General features: G+C 43.0%; 1 protein-coding gene across 5 annotated transcripts in view; it reads left to right on the forward strand.

The window, feature by feature from the left end:
- Positions 1 to 14,499, forward strand: part of astn1 (astrotactin 1) — a 542,394-nt gene that overhangs the window by 242,929 nt on the left and 284,966 nt on the right. The window lies entirely within an intron of this gene.

Here is a 14,499-nt window from a genome sequence, read left to right on the forward strand (position 1 = left end):
GGTCCTGTCCAATACCTTGCTCCAGTATTTGGTTTTAACCCCGTCTGTCTCGTCCTGTCCGGTATCTTGCTCTAATCTCCAGTATCCGGTATCGATCCTGTTTGTCTTGTCCTGTCCCGTATCTTGCTCTAGTCTACAGTGCCTGGTATCGGTTCCGTCTGTTCCTACCTGTCCGGTATCTTGCTCGTTTATCCAGTATCCGGTATTGATTCCGTCGGTCCTGCCTTGTCGGGTTTATTGCTTGAGTCTCCAGTGTCCGGTATCGATCGTCTCTGTCCCGTCCCCCATGGGGTCATTTAGTCCGTGGGAACTATGTATTTAAATTGCTTGAGTTACATTTGGAATACAATTACAATCAGGCAAACATGTGTCAGGACCAGAATCGAGACAGGACCCACTTGCGTCAGGTTTCTCTCAGTTTTATCAACATGTTACCTAGTGTTTACTATGCTTGTGTATGGTAATGCTAAATGTAATTCACCCTGGTCATCCTGGAAGGGGGATTACCACTTGCGAGGTCCTTTCTCAAGGTTTCTCTTTTTCCTCACGCTGAGGTTTTGAGTTGTTCCTTGCCCGCATGTTGGTTTAAGATCAGGTAATTGTGTCATTGTAATCCTGTGCAGTCCTCTGAGACTTTTTTGTGATTAAGGGCTATATAAATAAATGTGACTTGACTTGACTTGGAAGAAGGGAAGGGATTGCACACACGATCCGGTGATTGCTGGTCGCGGAGCAGGTCGCTCTGAACGCAGTAGTGGCACTTCCGTGGCGTGGCGGAGTCAGGGAACGGAAAAAACGGGTACGTAGCCGGGTCAGGACAGGATCAGCAAAGACTCGAAAGCCAGGAGAGGAGAGTAGACGTGGTCAAGATCAAAATACGGGTCGAAGCCGGGAAACGGACGGGAGCAAAAACAGGAGCGAGTCAGGGTCGAAAAGCTTGCCTAGAGTAAACTGAGGTTCGCAGACGGACTCACAACATAAAGACTTGGATATAAATAGTGACAGGGAGCCAATCAGAGTCCGAGGTAGTTGGCGCCAAAGGAGCGGGCACAGTCAAGTCAAGGCATGTTTATTTGTATCACCCTTAATCACGAAGAGTCTCAAAGGGCTGCACAGGCCACAGATTATTGAAAACCACAGACTATTATCACACCATCCCCTGATCTAAAACCTACATGAGGGCAAGGAAAAACTCAAAAACCTCAACATGAGGAAAATTAAGAAACCCTGAGAAGGGACCGCACATGAGGTAGCAGGTCGCTCTTAACGCTGTAATGGCACTTTCGTGGCGAGCGATAGCGGTGTCGGGGAACTGAAAAAACGGGTAAGTAGCTGGGTCAGGACAGGATCAGCAACGATTCAAAAGCCAGGAGAGTAGATGTGGTCAAGATCAAAAAACGCGTCGAAGCCGGGAAACGGACGGGAGCAAAAACAGGAGTGAGTCAGGGTCGAAAAGCTTGCCTAGAGTTAACTGAGGTTCGCAGACGGACTCGCAACAGAAAGACTTGGATATAAATAGTGACAGGGAGCCAATCAGAGTCCGAGGTAGTTGGTACATCACATCGGTAATCATGACAACATGGGCAACAGCGTAATATACCCAACCATGTATGATGACGATAATTCAACAACAATTTTCAAAAAGCTAATAATGTGAATCCCCACAAACATGGTAAAATTCTAGTTAATTAAAACAGAATATGACATTTGACTACTCAGTGTGGTCCTGTATCCGTGTTGAAAGATGGCGGGAGGACGTATAGGCACTGGCCCCAAGCTGTTTTATAGCTCAATAAGTGACATGCTGCACCACCACCTTGTCAGAATTGGTCAAAGTATCACATAAATGTCTCATGAAAGCTGACAAGCGTTCAACTCCCGGTGGAGCCTCAGGCTTCACACATGCGTTAGAGAGTTCATAGCCTGGCCATTTTTTACACAGCATACTATAAATCAATTGTTTATTGTGACCATAGTGATTAGTAGAGGATTATATACAGGGTTGGGTAGGGTTACTTTAACTGGATTACTTTCAATTACTTTTGGATTTCTCCAATACCAAATACCGTGAATTCCAGACTATAAGCCGCTACTTTTTTACCTAACTTTCAACCCTGCGGCTTATTCAGTGATGTGGCCAATTTATGTAATTTTTCTAACGGTCGCTAGCGGCGCTCGAGTGTTGCTACCATTAACTGCCCTGTCAAAGCTATATTATTATTATTAAAGCTTTGAAAACTCTCTCGGTGTACCGTCTTTCTTTGTGAATATGTGTAACCCATGTATAATATGTATTTGCAACTGTATATTTTTATAATGTACTTATTTTAGACACTTATTCTGATATGTTTTGCACGGTGAACGGAAAAGGAGGGGCGGAACAAACGCGGGGTGCCGAGTTAAAGTCGGGACCGCTAAAGGTGAGGGACAGACAAGGAAAGAAGAGGGGGTAAAAAGTTAATCAAAGGAAAAGGAGTTGCGTGAGTAAATGTGTTCATCTGATATATTTTTCCCACCCTTACGTTTGGAAATATACATTTTTTTCCTTGGATTACTTTCAACGGGACCTGGACTCTGCAGGTCTGCATCAAACCTTAAGTACGGGTATCATTTTCCGTTCATTTTGCCGGCTGTGATTTTTGGACTGTGGACTTTAATGAAGGACATTTAGTTTCAATCGCGGGACTTGAAGTCGAGTTTGGGTTAATTTTGTGTTTGTGTTACTTGTTTAAATGTGGTGGGTGCGGCTTATAATCAGGTGCGCTCTATAGTCCGGAATTTACGGTATGCTAATAAAAGACAAAACAAACTAATTATGAATAAAATGATGACTCGCATCACGTGGTAAGCTTTCTCTCCCGGCTTTGATCTCTTTGATCTCCGGCAAAACTAACATAAAATGCGACAGAAACAAAATGAAAATAAATCCAAACATCTTCCCAACATCATTTTTGCCGTTCCATGTATTCCGTTACTCCCCAAGCCTGCACAAAATTTAGTCATTGTATACATGAAATGAAATGAAATGATCTGAATTTATATAGCGCTTTTCAAGTCAATGACTTCCCAAAGCGCTTTACAATGTGCTTCACATTTCCCAATAGCGGCCTTGTATTGCAGCCATGTAAGACGCTGACCTGCTTATTGGGGGTATTAGGGGTTCAGTGTCTTACCCAAGGACACTTTGACATGTAACACGGACAAGCCGGGATTCGAACTGGGACCCCTTGATCCCAAGACGAGCGCTCTACCTCCTGAGCTACTGCCGCCCCACATGAAGACTTAATACAATAATGACTACTTATGCAGTCACACATTTTAATATCAAAACATCAACAATTTATGTTTTTTTTTTTAAATAAGCCGGAAAAATCAATACACAGATTACAATGTGAAAACAATAGTCAAAGATGACAGTGGGTTTTGGATGCTATTAATTAGTAATGTTAAACTCAATTGTTCTCTCTTTCAAAACGAGCTCTCAGTTTATGATTGCTATTGCTTGACTTCCCGTGGCTTTTAATTGAAGGCCACTAAAATTAAATGCGCAGTCATAAAAACGGACTTCATTAGACACAGGCTTGAATAACAATTTAATTTTAATTCTAAGTAAATAAAAAAAAAAAAAAACATTGTACTTTTATTTGTTGAATCAAACTTGATCGGCATTCATACATAAATACAATCGCAGAACTGGAACAAAAAATAGTATATAAATAAAACTAAACTCAATGTAATTACTAAAATGCATAAGCTTGTACAATCACAACAGTCTGTACACAGTATGTCCCTGTCAGGACCAGAATGGAAACAGGACCAACTCGCGTAACATTTCTCACAAGTTACATTAGAACAAAGGGAGAGGGTTGCTCCACGATCCAGGGATTGCAGGTCGGAGGCAGGTCGCTCTGAACACACAAGTGATACTTCCGTGGCGAGCGATGGCAGCGTCGGAAATGGAAAAAAACGGGTCAGTAACCGGGATAGAAGAGCAAAAACGTGGTCGGGATCGGAAACAAGTCGAAAGCCGGGAGAGGAAAGTAGATGCTGTCTAGATCAAAAACGGATCGTGATTCGGGACGGGAGAGCAGATGTGGTCGAGATCAAAACAGATTGTAGCGGGAGACAAACAGGAGCAAAAAACATTACAGGCAGTGTAAAAACAGAGATTCGCAGACCGACCGACAAAAGGGGACTGGCAGGACAGAGTTTAAATACTGACAGGGAGCCAATCTGTCAACAAGCTGCAGCTGGCACCACACGGGCAGGGCCAATTGGGCACCATGGCAACCGTGAAAGTCCCATGCGACTGATCTTAGCCGATGTCTTCCATGCAAGTATGACAAAGCAAGGATACGCGGCTAGGTTGTGCTACGTCGAAAAATATTATGTATATATATATATATATATATATATATATATATATATATTATGATGAGGAATGGAAATGTTAAGTTTTGTTGGCTAATTTAATATTATTAAGTGGTTTGAAAACTAATGTCCAGGTCTATTTTATTTATCTGGCTAATAGCTGACGCTATATTTGCCCTTCATTGGTCCGATAACCGTTGCGCATCACTAAGCCACCTAGCAAAAACCCACTTAAGGTGGTGCTGTAGTGCAGTGCAGAAAACTGATCAATCTATCTATCTACCCTGGTCATATCCCTCGAGAGGGGTGACCGACAGCAAGACACATACAAAAACAAAGACAATAAAAAAGGGGAAACAAAATATCAAAAAACTCATAGAAACATTTTTGGACCATGGCCAACCTAAATGCCCAAACACCCAAACAAGTTAAGCACATTGGCACCCAAGTTGATCATCTTTTCGTCCTTCCAGATGAAATGGGACACAAGAAAGCTGACTCAGGTCAGGGTGACACAACACACTCTTCTGTTCAACAGAAGGGACCGACAGCTTTCACTGATTTACCCCTGCCGCATCATACAGGTCCCCTGCCCACCCTTAGAACACGTCCAAACATCCCACTATCCTTTCATAACACCTCTCCACTCATTCTTATCACCCATGTAGCGAGACAACAATCGTGGACCAAGATGCAGGCAATGGTTTGGTTTTCTAGAAAGTTAAAACTTTGAGGGCCACAGGCCAAGAGTTCATGAGAAGGTACTCGAAATTTTGATGAGTAGGCAAGGGTCCGGTTCACAGAAATAATAATACGCAAAGACATGAGTGCTTGGGATGTGACATGGAAGACGCCAAATGAGCACTGAGCCAATAAGACAGTCAGTTGAATAGTTACGAGGAAGGGTTGTGATATGAGGGAAATAGTGATTGCAGCTGTGATAAGGAAAATTACACCATTTATGACCAAATGGTCACGGTTGCCATGGCGCCCAATCGGCCCAACCCATGTGGCTCATTGACGGATTGGCTTTCCGTCTTTTTAAGCTCAGTGCTCTCATTTTTCCTTTGTCAGTCTGCCAACGAACCTCTGCCCCGCAAGACGTGGATATGACTCTGTCCTGTTTTCCTGTTGGTATTTCCTGTCCAGTATTGTTCTTGTTTATTTTGTCCTGTTAAATATCAGTTTGCTGTTTCGTTCCCGTTTATTTTTGTCCTGTTTATTTTTTTCTGTCCCCTGCCCACTGCCCGATGATTGCTGGGATGGGCTCCAGCACCCCCGTGACCCTACTGAGGATAAGCGGAGCAGCTAATAATGAGATGAGATTATTTTCTCGAGTTTTTGTTCCAGTCCGGTATTGTTCCCGTTTTTGGGTTCCAGTTTAGTTTCCGTCTGTTTTTGTCCCGTTTATTATTTTCTCCAGTTTCCGGTCCCGTCTAGTTTGTCCTGTTTATTTTGATATCCTTTTTAATTATCGGTCCTGTCTGTCCCCTCCTGTCCGGTATCGACCCCATCCGTCAGATATCTGCTCGGGCAATTAGAATCGATCTCGTCCTTCTCTGGCTTCCTGTCTTTCCACGCCAGATTGCTGCCTAACGTGCATGACACCCCATTTCCCGTAAAATGAAATGCTTATGTGAGGACGTCACGCGTTTGGGTCCCGATCCTGTTCTGGTTCCTGACACAAATATGCTAAGCTCAAGTGAAAAAGAAAAGAAAGGGGAGAGAGAGAGTGGTAGAGAGGGAACCTGAGTGCAGGGTTATCAAAGGAAAAATACAAACCACCAGTAAAGTTCCACGTTTGATTGCTCACGGCCATTTTGAAATTCCAAATAGGTAAAATGGATGCATCGTCCAAGTATTTTGTTATAACATACAATACGCACATTTATATAACACTCCCACACATACAGAAATTCAATTATAACTTCATCTTGTTTTATTTATTTAAAATAAATTTAAGAGTAACATCTCCCTCCCTTTATCGCACCAAGGCACCGATTACAATTTAGATTTGGCTACGAAAGGTGTGATAGCATCAATTTCCTTACCTTCCCTTGCACCTGTTCCCGTCTCTTCTTATTTCCCGTGGGTGCCAGCACAACTTTCCAGCCACCGCACTTTCTCACCCGAGCAAGCTGGCGACGCTCGGCTTCCACTGAAATACTTGTCAGCGTTGTCACTTTGCCTGCAATTAATTGCAAGGATCGGGTTATTGTCCCGACACCGCCTGAGACTTTTTCAAAAAGTGTAATATCTCTTTCAGCCACATTAAAGGGGTTGCTAAATTCCAAAACATGCAAGGAAACAGTACATGCTTTTTTGCAGAAATTCTATGTAAATGTAATCGGTATTGTCACGGTTGCCATGGCGCCCAATTGGACCCGCCCGTGTGGCGCCAGCTACGACTCGTTCACAGATTGGACTTCTGTCTATTTAAGCTCAGCGCTCTGACACTTCCTTTGTCAGCCCGTCAACGAACCTCAGTCCTGCAAGACGTGGGTTATGACTCAGTTTTCCTGTTGGTATTTCCTGTCCGGTATTGTTCCCATTTATTTTGTCTTGTTTATTTTTCTCTCCGGTTTTCGTTCCCGTCTAGTTTGTCTTATTTGATTTCGATATCCTGTGTCATTATCAATCCTGTCCGTCCCGTCCTGTCCGGTATTGACCCCATCTGTCCGATATCTGCTCGGGTAATCGGAATCGATCTCGTCGGTGTCTGGCTTCCTGTCTTTTCAAGCCAGACCGCTGCCTAACGTGCATGACTCCCCATGTCCCATAAAATAATAGCTTGTGTGAGAAACGTCATGCATTTGGGTCCAGATCCTGTTCTGGTTCTTGACAGGCATATCACAATTATTTCACAAGACATTGCATTTTGTAGCCAGCCTGTCTTGTCTTTGACTTTGTGCGCTGTGATGTCATATGAGGAACACCGTCACCATATTGTTTTTTGTGTTAATTAGTTTTAAGAGTTTACAGGTATTTTGATACCCAGTTTTGGTATGTTTTTGTGGAATATTCCTAGACTTTGTGTCTTAAGTGTATGCAGTAATGGTAGAACAAAGGGTGAGCAGCCAAAAAGGGGCAAAAAATAACATACTACATGGGGGGGGGCAACCTTAGTGGGAAAACACAAGGCTAGCCAACCAAAAAACACACAGTGAGCAGCCAGGCTACAAGGGAACCAACAACACAAAATGGCTACTGCGGCAAATGTGTAACTGGCGGGGAATAAACCAAGGGACAAGGAAAAACCAGCTCCAACCAGGGTCAAACAAAACAGGAAAGCCCTTGGCAGCCCTAATACCAACGGGGGAAATGGCCGGACATCTGTGGCAAACAAAGAAAAAAAATATATAATCACCCACCTTAAAGTAAAAGAATGTAAACTAGAACCGCATGCCACAACAGTGCCAAGTTAACTCACCCCACATATAATTTGGAGGTAGCAGCACGCAACTCCGACCGAACAGTGACAACGCCACCAGCAACAGACTGAGTAAGCAAATTTCAAATTCCTCCCAACAGTAATGAACTGTATGCAATTGTTGTTAACTTCACTTGCTGTCTGTTTCGGAGCTGTCTCACATGTTGTGTTAACGGGTTTCACCAAGTGATGTGTTCCTTCATTGATGATGCAGCTTAAGAGGAATTGAGCTCAATCAGTCAACTTTGAGACTAAATTCCTCAAATCCCGCATATTTGCATAACTGTGGGGAGGAGCAGCACACGTTCTAGACCTGATTGAAAAAAAAGGTATTTGTGATTACCTCTAAAACCCAGCCACACCCAGATCCCTCATTGATCCATCCAGGCTTGGTTCCTCTGGTCAATGTATTTGTCACAAAGTCAGCAGTCCTTGTTCCAGGGCTCCCTGGCCACCACAGAGGTGAAATCATTCATCTTCCTATTCATCTCCAGCCTTTAAAGCCATTCATCGCCAGGCCAGAGACCTCCATCAATTATTCCAGAGGGGGAAAAAGAGTGAGGAAAGGGACGCTTTTGAAAGGCAAATACATCTTGATTTAATTGGAAAGCAAGCATGCTCTGGGCTGCTAAGCAGATTTCCCCTAAGATGGCGCCTGAGCAGGAACAGATCGGTATAGAAAAGATAGACAAAGACCAGCGCACAAAAAGTCAAACAATAGCAAGGAGAAGAATGGCTAAAAAATTCACAATTAAAATGTGAGCACCACAGGCGGGCAGCACAATACAATAGCTTTAAAAGAGCAGGCTGAATATGAATATGGATAAAGAGTTGTCTCCGGTGATAAACAAACTGCTGGATGGGGTGTCGAGGGATAAGAAATGCCAAAAACGGGTTATGAGCAATGTTCCCTGTAATTTTCCTTACGGGTCTGAGCGTTCACACAAAGTCGGTGAGCAACGCTTGAAACAACAGTGAGCAACGGCAATCCCAAGTGTGGCAACTAAGTCATTATCAAACATGTCCAAAACTTGACATCAAGTTACATTTTGCTGAGTTTCCGGCAATGCAAAAACATTTTTCACTTTTGAATGAATTGACTCATGTCCTATTGCAAAGGTTGTACGGCCTACAAACGTCGTTTGTTCTTAACATTTTTTCACAAGATATCCATTTCTTTTTATTTCCTGATATATTTTGTCACATAATATTAACATTTTTGGGGGCTTATTTAGTCGGTTGTAAGATACAGAACTGTACTTAATCACATTTTTAGTGAAAGTACAATGTTGGCAACAAGATTCACTTGATATCATTGGAAATGATTTGAATGCAACACAAACTTTTTCTTCTTTTTTCCTGTTTTTTTTCTACTTTTTTTAAATTCCTGTGAAAAAAAATCTCATGGTGTTTATTTTTTCCGAGCTGTTACTTTTTTCTTTTTGTTCTCTATTTACTTTTTTTTCCTACATGTCTTTCTTTTCTCTTTTTCTGTCTTTTTTCTAAATGCTTCCTTCTTTTTTCTCTTCCTTTTGTTTCTTTTTTTCTCAGCTTTTCACTACTTTTTCATTTTGGAATTTTTTTCTTTTTTGTTTTATTTCCCCCTTCCTTTAAGTCATTTTGTACATAATTTTACACAATATTTGGTCATGTTGGGATTAAAGAACCCAAAACAACCCAAAGAGCCGTTTAGGACCGGAAAGAGCCGGTTCCTTTTAGTGAGCCAATCCGAAGAAGCCGGTTCTCGACAAACTCTACTAACTTTACTCAACTTCGTTCTACTTCGACTCGACTTCAAAATACCGCACTTAGGAGACAACGTCAGGGGAACCTGTGTATTTTTACCCTCATGCACTGTAACTTTGACTTAAGTTCTTAATTAGTAATTTTGAGTCCTCATTTTTGTGCGCTGGCTAGATTTTCTTGTGCGCTGAGAATGTGCGAGCAGTGCGAAATTGCGCACACGCGCAGCTTAGAGGGAACACTGGTTATGAGATTGCATACTCTGTGACATTATCATTGCCCTGCCACCGATATCCATACCACACGCATCACATATACGTCTTTCGGTGTAAGACACGACAAAGAACGCCAAAGGTGAAATATTTGCCCCTGACAGTCACTGCAGCTCTCAGGCCCATCCTCTGTCATTTCTTATCGGCGCTTAGGATGATGCTTATAGCTTAGGAAGAAACGGCTGACACAAGTCCTTTTGTGATGAAAAGCATTGAGGGAGGCACATTTTTTATTTTTAGCTTCATTTTCACAATATGTTATTAACATTGTGAATGGAATTGCTAATATAGTAAGTAAGGCAGCGTAGTTTATGGTCCATGTGGTTTAAGTCATTGCGTCAAAGCAGATTTGAAGATAAAGATTTCATCCACAGAAAAGCAAAAGGCCTTTAAAACTAAAACATATGTGTCAGGACCAGAAATGGAGACAGGACCCACTTGCGTTCGTTTCTCTGGGTTTTATTGAGAAGGAAGAAAAGGCTTGCACCCACTACCCGATGATCGTCGGTCACGGGTAGCGGAAGTGGCACTTCCGTGGCGAGCGAAGGCAGTGTCGAGAGCAGGGAAAAAGCAGATTGATGGCCGGAACGGGGGAGCAAAAAAAGTAATCGAGTTCAGAAAAGGGGTCGGAGCCAGGAAGCAAACAGGAATCAGGACGGGAGAAAGTCAGGGTTGAAAAGGCTTGCCTAGCAGGCTGAGGTTCGCAGACGGACTGACAACGGGTGACAGGAAGACAGGGGTTTGAAAAGAGGTAAGCAGCCAATCAGTGTCCGAGGCAGTTGGCGCCAAACGAGCAGACTCTGGTGACTCGCATCCGTAATCATGACAATATGATATTTATGTAAAGTGGTTTTCCATAAGCTACATGCAATTACCATTTAAAAGTGGTACACATAGGTGGATGTACAATCTGGGAACGCACAGAAAGAAAAAGCTTTTTTTTTTGCTTATACTCAGAGTCTACAACTACCGGACACCAGGGCAGACAACTCTGCAAAGTTGCCTGCCCAGCCATAAAATTGCCTTCCCCCATTCTTCCCTACATGAAACACAATAAGACAACTAATCGCAAAAAAAAAAAAACATTGTTGCAAAGTATTAATGATTGATAATCAGAATATATAACAGAACAACACTTTAAAATTAGGTTTATTATAAATCTGCTTATAACATTCATTGCATGTATATGACATTGATGTTTTCCAACTGCCAATGTTTGCGTTGCATCATCTGCTACAAGCCTCGTGAACTCCTCTTTGCGCAATGCTTTTAATGTTTAGGTTTTGTAGCATCATACATTTTCAGGGATCAGAATTTTCCGCGGATCCGCGGATTTCCGCTGTTTTTGAACCCTAAAGGCATTCCGACTTTTTCACTTTTTCTCTTGCGTAGCAAACAAATTCAAAATCCGACTGTCTCACTCTTTCCTTTATTGCTCTGGCGCACCCTGGCGGCCGTTAGAAAAATTGGCCGCATTGTCGCACAAGCTGCAGGGACTGAACTGCATTTGAACTTATCTTGCAGTATTTACAAAAAAATCAGTTATGTGGGCAAATTATTTTAATCTTCTAAAAATGTTACTTAAATGATAAATATAAGCATGGTTTTGGACAAGTAAATTGCCTAAACCCAGGTTTTTTTTTTTTTTTTTTGGGGTGTCTTTGGGGGGGGGGCTCCGCCCTGGTTTATTCCTGGACGCTGGCTATTTCAGCTGAAAATGAAAATCTCCATTCTGATCCATGCATTTTGTTAGCTTCTTTAGAATCTTCTGGGGCTGAGGTTTTGGCTAACCTCTTATCCATTTTTCTTGCGTTCTCTGTGCGTTTACTTTGGAAAATGATATGCAAATGCTAGACATTATAATGCTCGGGAAAGTCCGGAAGCAAGAAGTTATTCGATGCAGGCTTCTGATTGGCTGCCGGTGTGACACTACTTCGTGGATTTTCACTGTTCTGGTCCCATTAACCGCAAAAAAAAAACAGGAATGTCTGTCTCCAGTGAACCCTCACTATAATGCAGTTCACTCACCGTGGTCTTGCTGCTTCATTAAATGGCATCATCGATCATGTTCTGCATTGTATGCAACTCTAACAAAAAAAAAAAAAACAACAACTACAGAGCATCAACTATTAACACAGAACACATAGTTGAGTAAATGTTTTATTGTCATTTTACATGATTGAAATGAAATTGGATGACATTCCTCAAAAGCACTTGCAGCTTCAGGTATGAGCTATGAGCCCCCAAATACGTTAACAAGCATACGTCGGGATTTATCACTCTCACACCCACGCGGGAATCGGAGCGCTTGGACCCTTACCCCAATGTCACGGATGTTGAAGCCACTCCCCCTGTGTGAGTATGGTACTGAGCGGCTAGCTAGTTGCACGCTAGCACTAGATGTTATCCCAACCGAGAAGTAGGTCGTCCCTGCAGCCAGGCTATTGGTTTCCCTTCCGACGCTGCCTCATTTGACTCCCGGATGCGATAACAATCCACGGGGCACCTGGTGATCAGCATTTCTTTGCGCCCCTTTGACTTTGTTTCAATCCAACGAGCTGCTAAAAGCTAAGAGCCGCTATCCTTCCTAGTTTGTTTTGATTCGAAGACGTTGACTTGACTTGCTCCCTCATATCTTTCAGATTTAATTTCCCCCTATGTTCCGGTTTGGGGCCTTTGCTCTGAAAATGTGGATGCGGAGATTATAATTCATGCGTTTGTTACCTCCTGTCTGGATAACTGTAATGCACTACTCTCCGGTCTCCCGAAGTCCAAAATCAAGAGCCTTCAGCTGGTACAAAATGCTGCAGCGAGGCTTTTAACTAAGGCAAGAAAGTTTGATCACATGACCACGATTTGAGCTAACCCGCATTGGCTCCCTGTTAGCTTAAGATGTGATTTTAAGGTTCTGTCGGCAATATACAAACACACGCATGGACTTGCTCCCTCAGATCTTTCAGATTTAATTTCCCCCTATGTTCCGGTCCGGAGTCTTCGCTCTGAAAATGCTGGTCTACTAGTGATCCCAAGAGCCAAGAAGAGATCCGCAGGTTCGAGAGCGTTCTCCATCCGGGCCCCTGTACTGTGTAATGCTCTTCCCCCTGAGATTCGATCTGCAACCTCAGTGGAAATGTATAAATCTAAGCTTAAAACACACTTCTATTCCAAAGCATATGAATAACCTATATTTTATGTTGATAATATAATGATTTACCCTCATGTCGGTTTTAGATCAGGGGATGGTGTCATAATAGTCTGTAGTTTGCAATAGTCTTTGATCTGTGCAGCCCTTTGAGACTCTTTGTGATTAAGGGCGTCACAAATAAACATGACTTGACTTGACTGTGCATTCCCCCGGCTGTTTGACTGACAGCATATGCCAGCCTATCACAGCCGGGCACACAGCCACACCCACCCAACAGAGTGCCCTACCTAATCCATCCCGGCTGCCTGCTGTCGATTAGAAACACAATACACGATTCTTTGAGATCAATAACAATAAGGCAATTCAAAACAATTATAAATCTGCGAAGGAGTGAACCAGCGATAACCGAAACACAAAGTAGCAAAGGGGGGGCTCACAGATACCATATATAATGATACATAATGATCAAAGCAACGGAAATAGTGTAGTATGTATTCGTTGAACATGCTCGGAATGGGTTATGTCGAGGTCACGTGGCGGATGCAAGAGAGCACCTTTGATCAAGACTTTTATGCCAAGAAATTGAGAGGAAATAACATGTGAGGCATTTGTAGGTGTACCTACGTGACTTTGTTGCCGGTGATCTGTCATGACAGGAAATTAAAGCAAAGGGGAATATGATAGCCCACGGCTCATTACCATAGCTCTTGATCATTGGACACTGACACCATGCGTTAATATCATGGTTTTAATTTGTCATATAGCCAGAGCGGGGGGAAAATATTGGATTTTTTATTCATTTTTTCTTTGTACATTGGATGTTTTTATACAGCACATTAAGTTGCAGTCCTTGTACACATTTTGACCCGGTTTTGTCATGATTACTGATGTGACTTAGCTGTGCCCGCTCGTTTGGTGCCAACTGCCGCGGGTTCTGATTGGCTCCGATCAGTATTTGAACCCTCTGTCCCCTTTTGTCAGTCCGTCTGCGAACCTCAGTGAACACTAGGCAAGGCTTTTTCGACCCTGACTCCCACCTGTCCCGTTTTTTGCTCTTGTCTGTCTCTGGCTTCGACCCGTTTTGATCCTGACCACGTCTGCTCTCCCGTCCCGGCTAACGACCTCTCTTTGATCCCGACTATGTCTACTCTCCCGTACTGGCTTACGACTCGCTTCCAACCCCGACCACGCCTTGCTCTCCCAGTCCCGGCTACGACCAGTTTTTCTGTCCCTGACACCGCCATCTCTCGCTACGGAAGATCTACTTCCGTGTTCGGATCACAATCCGAGTACGAGAGCGACTTGCTTCCTGCGTCCAGTGAGCATCTGATCTCGGGTGCTGCTCTTCCTCTTTCTTTCAATAAAATGTTGAGAAAAACGTTACGCGATTGGGTTTACCCTGCATGCTGGTCGTGACACAAGCTTAATAAAAATAAAACGTGCAAGCTGGGTATTGTACATTTTTCGGGGTTTGGTATAGTCATCTTTGTTCTCCCTACATGCTCAAAACTCATTGATAACGTATCTTCTTTATTTTA

Source organism: Urocampus carinirostris, chromosome 1 (genome assembly GCF_059441175.1).
Source record: "Urocampus carinirostris isolate Australia breed hairy pipefish chromosome 1, RoL_Ucar_1.0, whole genome shotgun sequence".
NCBI classification, from domain to species: Eukaryota; Metazoa; Chordata; class Actinopteri; order Syngnathiformes; family Syngnathidae; genus Urocampus; species Urocampus carinirostris.